Raw genomic sequence first — 15,782 nt, 5'->3', positions numbered from 1 at the left:
CCAACACATGGGTGCTGGGTGTTAAAGGGAACCTGTCATAGAGATAAAGTTCTCCAGTTGATTATGATGCACCATCTGATACCTGCATGTACCTCTAAAGCTCAACCTTTTGAAGAGCAAGGGTCACTTAAGTGATCTGGTAACCAGTCGCAGGCCAAAATGAAATGAAATGGTTCCGAATTTTTTATTTTGAATAGCACAATGAATATTTTCCTCCTGCAGGAGAGAGAGAGAGAATAAATTCAGTTCCTCTAATCTTTCCTCATAGCTGAGCTCCTCCATGCCTCTTATCAGTTTGGTTGCCCTTCACTTTCTCCAGTTCCCCAATGTTCTTTTTGTGAATTGGTGCCCAAAACTGAACTGCATATTCCAGGTGAGGTATTATTAATTATTTATACCGGGGAAATGATATCTCTCTCTCTGGAGTCTATACCTCTTTTAATACAAGAGAGGATTTTGCTCTCTTTAGATCCTGCAGCTTGGCATTGCATGCCATTATTAAGCTTGTGATCTACCAGAACCCCCCAGATCCTTCTCCACCATTGATTCCTCCAGATCCTTCTCCACCATTGACCCCCCCCCCCCAGATCCTTCTCCACCATTGATTCCCCCAGATCCTTCTCCACTATTGATTCCCCCAGATCCTTCTATACTATTGATTCCCCCAGATCCTTCTCCACCACTGACCCCCCCAGATCCTTCTCCACCATTGATTCCCCCAGATCCTTCTCCACCATTAATTCCCCCAGATCCTTCTCCACCATTGACCCCCCCAGATCCTTCTCCACCATTGATTCCCCCAGATCCTTCTCCACCATTGATTTCCCCAGATCCTTCTCCAGTATTGATTCCCCCAGATCCTTCTCCACCATTAATTCCCCCAGATCCTTCTCCACCATTAATTCCCCCAGATCCTTCTCCACCATTGACCCCCCCAGATCCTTCTCCACCACTGATTCCCCCAGATCCTTCTCCACCATTGACCCCCCAGATCCTTCTCCACCATTGATTCCCCCAGATCCTTCTCCACCACTGATTCCCCCAGATCCTTCTCCACCATTGACCCCCCCCCCAGATCCTTCTCCACCATTGATTCCCCCAGATCCTTCTCCACCATTGACCCCCCCCCCCAGTTCCTTCTCCACCATTGACCCCCCCCCCCCAGATCCTTCTCCACCATTGATTCCCCCAGATCCTTCTCCACCATTGACCCCCCCAGATCCTTCTCCACCATTGACCCCCCCCAGATCCTTCTCTACCATTGATTCCCCCAGATCCTTCTCCACCATTGACCCCCCCAGATCCTTCTCTACCATTGATTCCCCCAGATCCTTCTCCACCATTGACCCCCCCAGATCCTTCTCCACCATTGATTCCCCCAGTTGTACTCCTCAAAGTAAAATCTGTGTTTTATTGTGTGTTATTGTAAACACATGCACCACAGTGCGTTTCTATTCACTTGAATGGCAACCCAATGCACAAACACAACACAGGGCAGCACACTTGAACTGTAACACACCACAAATGTGAATAACCTGTGTGCTGCAGTGTGTTTTGTTAAGAAATGTGTGGCCTTCAGCATCTTTGCTATGTTGTGGCCCATTCAAAATCAATAGCCTTCTAAACGCAATGTAAAATGCACAATAACGCCTTTTCAACATGTGTGCATTAAAGCTATGCACAAGTGTGAACTGTCCTTTAGTGTTTGGTAGATGTCAGGGAACAGTGGCTTAAAGTGTTACTAAACCCACAGCAGTAAAATCAGTCTGTAGATGCAATAAAGCATGCTTGTTATACTCACTGTGGAACCTAAGGGGTTAATCCTCTGCATTGTGTAAAAAGGATGCTTGATCCTGTCTTCTCTGATCATCCCCTTCTTCTACTGTCCCCAATCCATCTGCTGATAGAACAGAGCCTTGGGGGCAAGCTGCACATGCTCAGTTTGGTGTGTATTGTTAGAGTGTTTATTTTTTCTTGGGAGAGTGCATGTGATTAGCACAGGGCCAATCAGCACTGTCCAGACAGAGGATCAGGGGCCATGCAGCCTCATAGGGCAATCAGGGGAAATGAAAGCTCCTACATCAGTGCTGGACACTGATAGAAGTCACAAGACTGCAATAACTGCTGATGAGAAAAGTTATTGGGCAGTTTATATTTACTAAAATAATTGCATTTCCATGTTCTGTTTACTTTGGGAGACCAGATATAGTGAATGCAGGGTCCGGGGAGACCAGATATAGTGAATGCAGGGTCCGGGGAGACCAGATATAGTGAATGCAGGGTCCGGGGAGACCAGATATAGTGAATGCAGGGTCCGGGGAGAGCAGATATAGTGAATGCAGGGTCCGGGGAGAGCAGATATAGTGAATGCAGGGTCCGGGGAGAGCAGATATAGTGAATGCAGGGTCCTGGGTTTAGTAACACTTTAACTATGGCTATACCAGCCCGGTAGCTGCTTTTGGGCCCAAATATGAGATGAGGGCTCCACCAGGGAAGTTTCCTGATTTCTCAATTCCAGAAGAGCTGACGGCAGATACACAGGATCATGCCTTGGAATCAATTGCTAGTCACAAATCTCACTTGCATCCCCCCATTATTAAAATAATATAAGGTTTTTTTACAAATTACTAAACCACAATGTGCGACACTTGTTGGCTGAAATGGTAAAAGGGGTGGGAGGACTTGGAATTCATACCAAAGTTCTAAGATTTCATGCTCCGAAATTTATGCTGAAAAATGCAGGCAAGCTACTAAGTAGCTAGCTGGATAAAGTTAAATCCCTGCACTGTTGCGCTTCTCTAGCAACATCTGTCCCCAACTCTGCTCCCTAGTGTAGTGCTACCCTCTTGAAAACCCCTGAGTTTTTGGGCCCCCCTAAGCTCTACACAGACAGGTAACGTATTTTCCACACTTTCATCCACAGTCAGTAAATGGTCCATGAACTTGGTTTTTGTTGTTTTATTAGGGGTTAACTACTTTGATGGGGTTTAGTTGTTATGGCATGTCCAGTGGAACTGAAACAACTTGGAGGACAAATTCTTAGGCACAAAAAGGACAACAATCCAGCAAAACCACGAAAGAACAGATCCTAGGCTATCTACTCTTTCAGGAGTGGCTCTTATCTTCTGAAGAATCAGAATACAGTCTTTGCAAGGAGCACTTGGCCCCCTTAAATGAACATCTTCAGACCCCAGATGAACATTTCCTCACCACTTGGCTGTCCTGAGAGTAGCCCAGGGCAAGAGATTCCGAGACACACACGTAATGTAGTCCCAGGGGGAACTAGTTGGGTATTGCACCTGACCACCCTGTCCCTTCTTTGGCCCAGGTGTAGACGTACTCACTCTATCCTGTTCCTGTAGTTTTGAAAGGTTGAAACTGCTTTCAGGCCTTACGCTGGGCTGGCTCCTTCCCTGTTGACATGCTGCCTTTCCCCAGTAGACTGTGGGACAGTGGAGGTCCTTCTTACCGACTTCCAATTTACAAGCAGATCCACCTTCTCTGGGGTTCCCTCCCAGGCTCCAGCAGCAATTCCTTACTCCATCTTCTACCCGCTCTCCTGCTGACCAGGCTCTCTCATATTTAAGGACTGACCCTGCCAACATGCCAGGCCTCCAGCATGGGGATTGGACAGGTTCCCTCAAACACACAAATCTAGCCCTTCTCCCCTTCTCTGTCCTTCATCTAGAAAGTGCCAGAAGTTACTAGAAGAATGGCAGGGTTACTAGAAGAATGGCAGAAGTTACTAGAAGAATGCCAGAAGCCCTGACCTGTAGAGCCTCCCAGTTGAACTTGAAGTGACCTCGCTGACTCACTCCCAGGCTAACTCATAAACAAGCTTCTAACAAGCCTCTAACTAAAAAAAACCTCTAAGCTTGGGGGGTGCAACACTAGTATTGTATTGACTATGTCAGCCATTCTCAACCAGTGTTCTGTGAAACCTTAGGGTTCCTAAAAAAGTTGCTAGGTTTTCCTTCATCTTAATGGTGGCATTCAGACCACCACCACTGTAATGGGTTCATTCTCTCCAGCAGCCGTCAATGTGAGGGGCATTTCAAACTGACCACCAATGAATTGATTTCAGCAAGGGTTCCCCAAGACCTGAAAAATTATTTCAAGGGTTCCTCTGGGGTTACAATGTTGAGGACAGCTGGACTATGCTAACAACTGTCCTTCTGGCTATCCTTGATTTATATATAATTTATGTTAATCAGCTACACCATTGACCCAATTGGCATTGCTAGTTGTCACAGAGAGACATTTCTCATGCGGACCCATCAACATTTGGTAATGGGGCACCCTAAATTGTAGTCATGCAAGGAGAGTTCAACCAGCTGCCTATACCTTCTATTGCTCTTGTGGGATCTCTGTGCTGAGTTCCCTTTTCTAAAATAATGGGGTTCCCTTCATACCTTTTGGAATGTTATGAGGAATTTATTTTATGTTATGAGGAATTTAACAAGGAGAGCTGGAACACCCATGGATGGATGGGAACACTCAAAACCTCAGGAGGACAGGAACAGAGCTGGGAATCCTGGCAGGAAAATCTCACTGATGGAGCTCCCCGGGCATAATAAAAAAATCTCAATAGGTCCCACTTGCAGCTAAATTGTACCTTTTGGGTGCCCTGACTCTATTCATCCACACTTATTTTACTCTGTGGTCCAGAATTACCCAAAACTAGTTGCACTAAGAATCAGAGGTCTCCACTGAGTTCCAGTATGCCTTCATCCCACTACTCAGTGGGGTTCCTACCCCAGTGCAAAGGGCCCCAGAGTGAGCCAGAACTGGGGAACAAAATGGAAGATTCATATTTTGAAATGCCAGTACTAAAGAACTTTAGATCTATGACAGGTTTTCTTTAACTAAAATCTGCTGTCATGATTTGAATCTCTACGATGGTCATTCGTCTTAATGGCTGTCCCCTAGTGACCTCTTAGCAAAGAGCGGCGGCTATAACAAGCATGATTTCTCTTTTTAATCAGAGCAAAGTGCAATGTCTTATGGCAACCAACTACATATCCCTTTACTGAGGTCCAATAGGCAAAAGACATTATTGATTTGTTGGTTTGATGATTGCAGGATATGTACTTCTCTTTATCAAAGACTGACGCCCAATTGCCTCATCTCAGAGCTCGCTCATATCTATGGGGGGCATTTAGCAAAGAAAATAGTGACAAAAATTGATGCAAACCAGACTGCCTCTCATTTAGCTCATTTTTTGTGACGGGCACGTTATTTTTTGTATTTGTGACCAGTGCAGATATAATCCTGGGCAGCCAACCAAGACAGATTTTCAGAGGTCTGCAAAAGATTTAGCACTAAAGATGAGAGATTCGCACTCTGATCGAGAACACAATTAAAGATCTTAACCCCTCTTACCTTGGCCACAGCTTTGAGTTCAAATGACATTTTTACCTGCCCAACAAAATCTAGCCCTGTCCTGCTGTCATCCTCCGATCCCGCTTCGCACACCGAGTCCCAAGCCACCACCTTTTTTTTAATTATTAATATTATACAGGATTTATATGGCGCCAACAGTTTGCTCAGTGCTTTACAATATAAAGGGAGACAATACAGCAACAACACAGTTCAATACAAGAGGGATAGGAGGGTCCTGATCCTGGGAGCTTACAATCTAAGCAATCTTACAATTTATGATGTCATCAAGGGCCCAGCTGCCTCTTTCAGGTCCTTGCAGGCTCCCCCTTATTGATGTTCACCGCGCATGCACAGTGTGATATAAATGGACAAAAGCCTCCTGGGACCCGTGAAGTGGCATTGGGACAGCATTATTCTCTCCTAGGTGGGAATTGCTGAAGTCATGGCTGGCTACACCAAAAAAGGTAGTTAAAAGTGATTTCCAGGTATAGATTTTTGCATAGTCACATGGATCCAGCTTGGAACAATGTAATTATGTATGTACCAGGGGCGGACTGACCATTTGGAAACTCGGGCACTGCGCGAGGGCCCGGGGTCAGTAGGGGGCCCCATGAGATGCCCCTGGTACCTTTTTCATAGGCTTTTTTGAGTTTGGGCAAAGACACAGGGGCCCCATGATCCCCTATTGCCCAGGGGCCCTATGAGTTGTCAGTCCGCCCCTGGTATATACCATACCTGTGGGATCCCTCTAGACCAGGGGTGTCAAACTCAATTTGATTGTGGGCCACATCAGCATTATGGTTACCCTCAAAGGTTGTATCTGTAAGACTAGATGTCCAGAGCACCCCCTCCCCCAAACATCAGATGTCTAGAGCCCCCCACCATCAGAAGTCAAGAGTCCCAACCCCTCTTATATCACAGTGTGCCCCCTTGCCTTGTGCTGCTGCTAGGAAGAAGATGGGGGTGGAGCTGGGAAGCAGAAAGTGCAGAGTCTGGAGGAGAACCAGAGGAGGGCTGGAGTCAGCTGCCAGAGTCTGCTGAATACTGAGTCCAGGGGAGGTAGAGGCGAGTCACAGAGAGGCGCAGGAAGTGTTCTTTGCCTAGGGACACAGCTGATTACGGGATACGGCAAATGGCCAATCACAGCAGCCTTTTACCATGTGACAAGCTGTGTCCAATGACACAGCAGAACACTGGGTATATACAGTTGCCGGTTATCAGCTGCACTTTCCTCACGTTGTCACAGCATGAGGAAAGTAATGCTGATAACCAGCAATTGTCAGAGAAGTGATCGGCACTGATCATCTGGCACTGATGATCAGTGCCCTGATGAGCAGTGCCACCCACCTGTGCCCATCAGTGCTGTCCACCTGTACCCATCAGTGCCGCCCACCTGTACCCATCAAGGCCGCCACCTGTACCCATCAGTGCCACCCACCTGTACCCATCAGTGCCACCCACCTACACCCACCAGTGCTACCCACCTGTGCCCTGTAGTGCCACCCACCTGTGCCCTGTAGTGCCACCCACCTGTGCCCAGCAGTGCCACCAATCAGTGCTGCCCAGCAGTGCCACCCATCAGTGCTGCCCAGCAATCCGCCCATTAGTGCCCATCAGTGCCATCTATCAGTGCAGCATCATCAGTGTCAGCTCATCAGTGCCGCCTATCAATGCCGCCTATCAGTGCCTCCTATCAGTGCCCACCAGTGCTGCCTATCTGTGCCACCTCATCAGTGCCCATCAGTGCTGCCTATCAGTGTAGCCTCATCAACGCACATCAGTGAAGTAGAAAAATTACCTGTTTGCAAAATGTTATAATAGAAAAACTTTTTATTTTCAATTTTTTTGCTCTTTTTTTGTTTATAGCACAAAAAAAACACTCAGTGGCAATTAAATACCACCAAAAGAAAGCTCTATTTGTGTGAAAGAAATTATAAAAATTTCATATGGGTACAGTGTTGCATGACTGCGCAATTGTCAATGTACCGCAGCGCTGAAAGCTGAAAATTGGCCTGGGCAGGAAGGGGTTATAAGCGCTTGGTAGGTGAGGGGTTAAAGGGTATCTACCAGGGGCGGACTGACAACTCATGGGGCCCCCGGGCAATAGGGGATCATGGGGCCCCTGTGTCCTTGCCCAAACTCAAAAAAGCCTATGAAAAAGGTACCAGGGGCATCTCATGGGGCCCCCTACTGACTCCGGGCCCTCGGGCGGTCCCCGAGTTTCCAAATGGTCAGTCCGCCCCTGGTATCTACCCTCCCCCCCTTTAAGAAAAATATAATAACATAACTAACATGTCAAATTGAGTTAATTTGTGGAGTTAAAAAAGAAAATGAGCCGATGCTGGTGCCTGACTTCTTAGCGATGCAAAGGGTAGTATGCAGAGTACAGTAACACATGCCTCAGTAAAGAGATCATTTCTGATTGGCCGCTATGGATTACCGCGCTTCATCACTGCGTTTCTCGCTGTCTTTATAGTACGTAAATGATAATTCTATAACCTATTTTTCATGGAGACAGAATCCGGATCTCATATCGAGACTATATTGCGTAATATTTACTGTGAACCTATTTTTGTATATGTGTAATAAACACGATGTTGATATAGACACACCTTATATTTTTGTGACATGATAGTTGTAAATAGAAATATTTCATCAACAATATTGTCCGATTCTTTTTTTTTTCTGTCTGTGTATAAACAAAAGCCATTTTATTTCCTATATGAACAGGGCTGCCCTCTTAACCTCTTGGCGCCAGCCGCACGTAAATGTGTGGCCTCCTGGCGTCTGGGCCTTGACACCGAGCGGCCGCACATTTGCGTGCAATTAAGAAAAACGTGTGCTGAGAGCACGCGCCCTGCGTGCTCCCAGCACACATGTCCGGTACTCATGGAATGGTCCTGATCCTCTTTCGATCGGGACCTTTCCTGATCATGTGACGGTGAATCGCGGCGGTCACATGACCCTAAAACCCCGCCCCGCCTCCCGGCTTCTGAAACCCTCAAAAAGCTGGGAGGCGCTGGTGCCAAGGGGTTAACTTAGGATTGGTTTACACCAGAGCGCGATGTGGGAAAGATGCATTCAGTGCGCATGTCCTGCACCATCGATCAAAATGCACCGCCCAATAGATTAACGGCACCCAAAACGCAGATCACACTGTGTTTGTGGCCACCAGATTGCATGGTACCATGGGATTTGGTGCGGCGCACTTTTCAACAGTAGTGCATACAGTACTTTTGTGTGTTCAGGTGAGATTTACAAAATCGCACTGCAGGGGAACACGCAGGAATGTCAACCGTGTCATCTTTTATATTTTACCATATGATACCATCTACTTATATTTTACCATCTCTAATACATCGACTTTTCAGGACCAGTCCATACCAGAATTGCACAGGAATACGGTTGGCGTTCCTGCACGGTTCCTGTACAATTCTGGTATGGAGTAGTAGTAGTTGAAAAGTAGATGGAAACCCTAAGGCCAGCCATACATTATACAATTTTCTATAGAAAATTGCTTTAGATTTACCAAAAACCAAATAATATGAGATCAAACTTAACCCCTTGACGCCGATGTAACACAAATATGCGGCCTCACAGAACTGGGCTTTTTTCCGTGGGGCCGCATATTTGCGTACCTGTCTTTTTGCTGGGAGCGCGCCGCACGGCGCGCTCCCAGCACAAAGACCGCGGTGACACTGAGAGCACCAGTTCCTGTTCTAACGTACGGGACCCTGGACTCCCGATTCTGGGTCACATGATCGCTGTGATAGCCTCTGATTGGCTATCACAGTGATCAGTCACTGCACAGCCCGACCCCCTTGTTTTGTTCTCTCTATGAATGGAGGAGAAAGATACATTGTATCTCTCTAACTCCTGGCATAGACGGAAAAAAAAATGTTTGTTAAAAAAAAAAAAAGATAAATAAATATAAAAAAATTTAAGAAAAAATAAAGAAAAAATACCTAGATCAAGGTTTGATCTAGTTCAGTGCCAGGGTTAGTGTTTGGGTCAAGGTCAAAGGTCAGGATTTAAAAAAAGAAAAATTGGTATCAGTGTGTGTGTGTTAGGTAAAAAGAGACAAAACAAAATGCGCACTATTGTTTCTGGGCGGTACTACGGGTACAAACAACAAATAACATACACATCGCTGCGATCGCCAAGAGCTGGAGAATTTATTTTGGCTTGTTCTTTGGTGGTAGGGTATGGTAGTAACAAGAAACACAAAGCTAAAAAAAGTTTTTTTTTTTACTATTTTGGGCCAATTTTCCTTTGATAATAAAAAAAATCAGGAGATATCCATTACCATTTACCACCAAATGAAAGCCCAATTTGTCCTGAAAAAAACGCGGTATAATTCACCTGGATGTACAAAGTAGTTGTGATGATATGTACCGTTTTACTAACACATGTCAACGTTGCAAAATTGTGCTTAGGCATTTAGATTTGTTTTACCCTTAGGTGTGACGGGGTTAAACAACACTTTCAATTGTATCCAATTAGGCGGGCCCTTGCGCTACATAGTTGGAGGTAAATCTAAAGGAAATTGGGCAGAAATTGGACAGAAAATTGTATAGTATATGGCCAGCCTTAGGCTCCTTTCCTAAGGAGCGGAGTGCACTCAGATCCCCTGCTGATCGTTCAAGTTTCTGCCCAACTTCCAGCTCTATGGGCGGTTGGGTGTAAACGGACTCCACTGTCTGTTTATATCACGTTACCTCCAGTCCAATCCGGAAGAAACGGAAAAATCCGCAGTCCTTTTCCATGACTTTTTCTGGATTAGGCTGTGTGAACGGACACAACTCTGTTTTCATCCACCCGCCCAAGAAGCTTCATAGACCTTCCGACCAGGTCCACCTGGGCAATCTAACTGGTGGGCCTGATTGAATGCCTGTGTGAAAGGAGCCTAATGCAAGCCATACTTGGGTTGAATTCTGAACAAATTTTCTTTAGAAAATCAGAAATGTGGTAATCCGATGGTGCCACCATTTATTTCAAAATTCGACCAACCAAGCCTTCAATTTCACATTTCTGCAGAAAAGAAGATATTTCGTGGCTGAAAATCTTTTTTTTCCAGGTCACAGCTCATGCTGATTTCTTTTTCAAATTATAGTTCTCGCAAGATTCTCTCATCGTTTGTTAGAAATTTGTTGTGTTTTCAAAGAATTTCCAACATCTCCGATCACTCAAATTTGATGGCCGCACAAAAATCAGCCGATGCTGCGACCCACTAATGGCGTGAAAATTGAACGAAAATTCTTAGTTACGATTTTCAAAATTCTTTCAGAATTCGACTTCTAATTCGAAGCAGCAGGCTGAACCAAAGAAAAAAAAAACAAAGAGCCCGGGAGAAGCTTGCTGTACTATCTGATTCTAACTAACTAATCTGATTATAGTGTGACAAGAGGAAGGATGAATGCTGCTCATACCAGTCCCCAGGAGTCAGACAAAGACGATGTGTTCTAGATGGCCTCAGCTGTCACTCTGGCCACGCTCACTGATGCGTTTCGCCCCACCCATACACAGAGGCCCCCCCCACTGTGGGCGGGGCAAACTGTGTCAGAGGGCGTGGCCGGAGTGACGGCTGAGGCCAGCTAGAACACATCGTCTTTGTCCAACTCCTGGGGACTAGTATGAGCGGCGTCCACCCATCCTCTTGTCACATTTGATATGGCTGGCCATACACTATACAATTTTCTTGAGAATTTTGCTGTAGATTTACCAAAAACCATATAATATGAGGTCAAACCTAAACAACACTTTCAGTTGTATCCAATCAGGCAGGCCCTTGTGCTACACAGTTGAAGGCAAATCTAGAGGAAATTGGGCAGATATTGGACAGAAAGTTGTAAATTATATAGTGTATGGCCAGCCTAGTCTCTGGTACCATTTGGATTGCCGCTCCCCTCTGGCGGCGGGGTGATTGCATATTTTGTCCAGCTTCGATCGGCGCCATACGCCAGCTAAAACTAATCTGATTTTAGCACAGAGATCTTCCCACTGAGCTATTGTGTTCTGCCAGTTGGACTTCCCACCCCACCAGGACACACCGGTCAGTGCTGGCAGCGATTGGCTGCCAGCACTGATCGGATGCTAGTTTTCGAATGTCGGGCAAGTCTGTTGTACACTTGGGCCGAATGTTGGCCGATTTTTGTTGAACCGGCTGATACCGGCCAATATTCGGCCTGTGTGTATGGGGCTTTTGGGATTAATCGCAATTTTAGTAACGCAATAAAAATCTCATCGGTAGCTGTAGCGCAATGGGTTGACTGCCAGCAGGTGGCTAAATCCCTTGGTAGTAAGAGACTGAAACCCCCAGTGTAGTTCTACCATGAGTGACTTGTCTCCAGTTTGGGACTGGAAGAATGACATCTGTAAACCAGCTGGTCTCCACAGGCATCACACTTTCCCGGGGCGGACTGACAATTTGGAAACTCGGGCACTGTCCGAGGGCCCGGGGTCAGTGGGGGGCCCCATGAGATGCCCCTGGTACCTTTTTCATAGGCTTTTTTGAGCTTGGGCAAGGACCCAGGGGCCCCATGATCCCCTATTGCCCGGGGGCCCCATAAGTTGTCAGTCCGCCCCTGCACCTTCTGTTCCAATGCTGTTCATAGAGGAAACCTACAGGCTCCGATCTTTCAGCGTATAAAAATTGCACATTACTAGCAAGAGATAATAAAAGAATCTTGACTCTGATTTTCTTCTAAGAACCCGACTGCTGACAAGTTAATTGCTGTTAACACTTTCTCTGCAGCCTGAAAGAACGCAGGAGAAGAAGAAGAGAAAGAAGGCATAATTATTGTGCCTCAACAAGCGAAGTCAGCCCGGTCCTCTGAGACTTCGAAGAACGTTCGGATTAATTGCACGGATGTTGTCACCAGTCCGCAGAGTGACAGAACAATGACTAAAAAAAAACATGATGCTGTCACGTAATCTTCATTGCTGGGTGCAAAGAGACTAATTAATTTATCACGTTCAAAAGTGTTCGCTCAGCCCGTGTGCTACGGACCCGAAGAATAAGAAGCATGTTAAAGGGGAAAAAAAAGGCATCGCTGCCCATACCGACCAATTAGATTCCATCCAATTTAAGAAATGGTAGTGCGTTCTGCTTGATTGGTATGGAAAGTGTGCTTTTAGCTGGCCATATGTGTTGCAATCTGATTGTACAATCACTTTTAGGCCTCCTGCACCTAGGACGTGACTAGTGTAGAAGAGATGTGTTGTCAAATACTAACACCCCCCTCAAAAACATACTTACCCAACTTCTGAAAAACCCCCCATTTTCCATCACTCCCTCCACCAATAAAAGGAGACCACACTTTGTTGGAGTAAAATGGCCTTCACGGCCTTTTATTAACAATGTAACTTAAATATACAGAAAACATTCCTTAAAACAGAAACCTCCATGAGTTGTTGGTCTAGGCAGGCACCCAAAACAATATTGATCTCCCCCTGCGGAACCTTCACCTTAATGTTCCTACTAGGCCTCCAGCTGCAACGCACCGACTCGGAGACAAGGACACACCTTCCGCAGGTTGACCTCCACCTTCCAGTTAAACCTCAGTTAACTGGAATTTACCCGGGCACACCATACCACCGATGGGTCCCAACCATACCGCCGATGGGTCCCAACCATACCGCCGATGGGTCCCAACCATACCGCCGATGGGTCCCAACCATACCACTGATGGGTCCCAACCATACCGCCGATGGGTCCCAACCATACCACTGATGGGTCCCAACCATACACTTATCATCACAAACCATTAACAACCTACCAAGACCAACAACTGCCACCAAACTAAACAAGCCACCCCAGGGGAGGACAGGCGGGAACTTCTCTCTTCAGCTGCTAACCAGCACTGGCTGACCCCCCAGATACAGGATGATCCCACCCAAACCTACTAACACCATTTTTACCGCTTCCCAAACGCCTCAATTCTGCACATTGCAGCACATGGTGCTGTTCTAACGGGAGCGGTGCGGCAAAACGGACGCCTCTGGTCGAGCCAGGAGGCGTTGAAGCCTCCTGTTCTAGTCTATGGTGCCGCTCCGCAAACGCCCAGTTGCGACGCAGTTGCGGGGCGTTTGCAGAGCGGTAACACCATTCAAACTTCATTATAGGCGTTCGTGGGGCGTTTTTAAGTGCCCTTGCAACCGCCGCTGAACCGTGCATGCGGCGTTTGTGGAGCGTTAAAAAGCGCTCCTTAAACGCCAGACCAACACTTGCCAAATGCTATAGGGGCGTTTGGCAAGAGCTGGTAAAACATTCAAGTGTGAACGAGCCCTTAGACACTTTGACAAGCGTCAGGCATTTTTTTCTGCCAAAACACTGCTGCCAAGAGGAGGAACATTTTTAAAATGTCATAATGGATAAGTCAGGATCATCTGCAGACTTATCCTAGCACTCAGAGGAGGGAATCCCTGTAAACAGGCTGCAGACCCATCCATCCTAAAGGGGACCTCTGGATGAGCAGATTCTAATTAATGCCAAGATTTGTACTGCCGTGCTGTTCCATACCTGGAAGGAAGTTTACCAGACGCCTGACATACCCCGCTCCCCTAAGTGGTCCGTGGTGGATATTTACATGCGCATATTCAATGCGCATCTGGTGAGTGTGCAATTTTACTATTACTTCCAAGCACGAGCATCTGAATTCTGCTGCAGTTGGGATCATTAATATCATCATTTATTATTTTATGAACTTTTATGAACTTTTATTCTGTCACTTTTATTAGCGCTGCACTTCAGATTTACAGTTTTATTGAGGTTTTATATGGTTACCTTAGTGCTACAGCTGCTTCATATAGAGCGCTCACTTTGTTTTACCCTATACTTTTCACATTCATACATACACATACTAGGGCCTCATTATTTTATATTTTTTAACAGGAAAAAAAAGTGAAATATAATATAATATAAAAGTGAAATATAATATAAAGCAACAGTACATAAAAGAGAAAGAAAAAAATCTAGTATGCTAAGCATAAAAAAATTCATTAAAAAAAGTTTTTTTTTCCCCTCAAGTACATTTCACCTCATTTAGCAAAATTAAGAGTTTTCGAACTTCAAGGACAAATTTTGCAGAGTGTTAATTTTGCTGCAAAATCAGTTTGCTGAGATCACTTGGTACATCTGTTCCATGACAGGAGCAAGGAGCACTGAACTTTATGTCCACCAATTCAGATGCATCATCCCCAACATCTATAATTCCAGCAAACACATCCACCCAATTTCCTTTTGTAACGTATGCAGCCCATAGATGGGTCGTTTATCGGCCGAATTTTCGTCCGCACGAAAAATCGGCCAATAATCACGCCGTTAGTGAAGCCAGCCCATCGGTCGTTTTTCGCAGATCTCCTTATTTATTTTTATCGGTCATGCTGGAAAATCCGCGAAAAATGGCCGTTTTTCGTGGACATGGGTGGCAGTATCGGCAACAGGGCCGACCAATTTTCCGTTTACCGGTCGAAAATTCGGCCAATAAACGGCCCGTCTATGGCCTGCCTAAATCCTCAACCCTTATATCCCCTCCGCCATCCCTTTCCCCACCCTCTTAACCAGGGGCGGACTGACAACTCATGGGGCCCCCGGGCAATAGGGGATCATGGGGCCCCTGTGTCCTTGCCCAAACTCAAAAAAGCCTATGAAAAAGGTACCAGGGGCATCTCATGGGGCCCCCTACTGACCCCGAGCCCTCGGGCAGTACCCGAGTTTCCAAATGGTCAGTCCGCCCCTGTTCTTAACCTTCTCCACCTTTCAGGGGAATTTCTTTCTCCTCAAGGTAACGGCAATGAAGATTATGCTTAGATATGGCCACAATGGCTCCATTGGCCCCATTGGCCCCCAAAAATAAGGACCAAGCTGTAACCTCACCTAACACTACTCCTCTCCCGACCTCATTGTTGTGCTTGGAGTATGTAGTTGGGACTGTGTTTTGTACGTTGCTGTTCTTCTTCTTCATGACAGTTTCATATATCAGTGCATTTCCCAGTGATTCTGCAGGAATCCTAATCACATCATGAGGACTATAATATATAATTTTCTCCAAAATGCTCTCTTTGCATTCCTGCCTATAATATCTTTTACTGTAACTTCGGAGCCATTTTTGTGTGTTGTCTCTCCTCCAGGGGCAGACTGACAACTCATGGGGCCCCCAGGCGATAGGGGATCATGGGGCCCCTGTGTCCTTGCCCAAACTCAAACCACCCCCAAAAAAGCCTATGAAAGGTACCAGGGGCATCTCATTCTATACTATAACCTGTTATTAAAAATATAGAAAAGCTATGGCAAATTATGTCGTATTTCCCAAAAAGGGGAAGTAACAAAAGAAATGCAAAAAAAAGTTTAAAATGAAATTATAATATATACCTATCTATTTACTAATGCTAGCGGCATT

Source organism: Staurois parvus, unplaced genomic scaffold (genome assembly GCF_062004578.1).
Source record: "Staurois parvus isolate SC_StPar_1 unplaced genomic scaffold, SC_StPar_1.0 ptg000441l, whole genome shotgun sequence".
Lineage (NCBI taxonomy): Eukaryota > Metazoa > Chordata > Amphibia > Anura > Ranidae > Staurois > Staurois parvus.
This window is presented reverse-complemented; position numbering follows the sequence as displayed.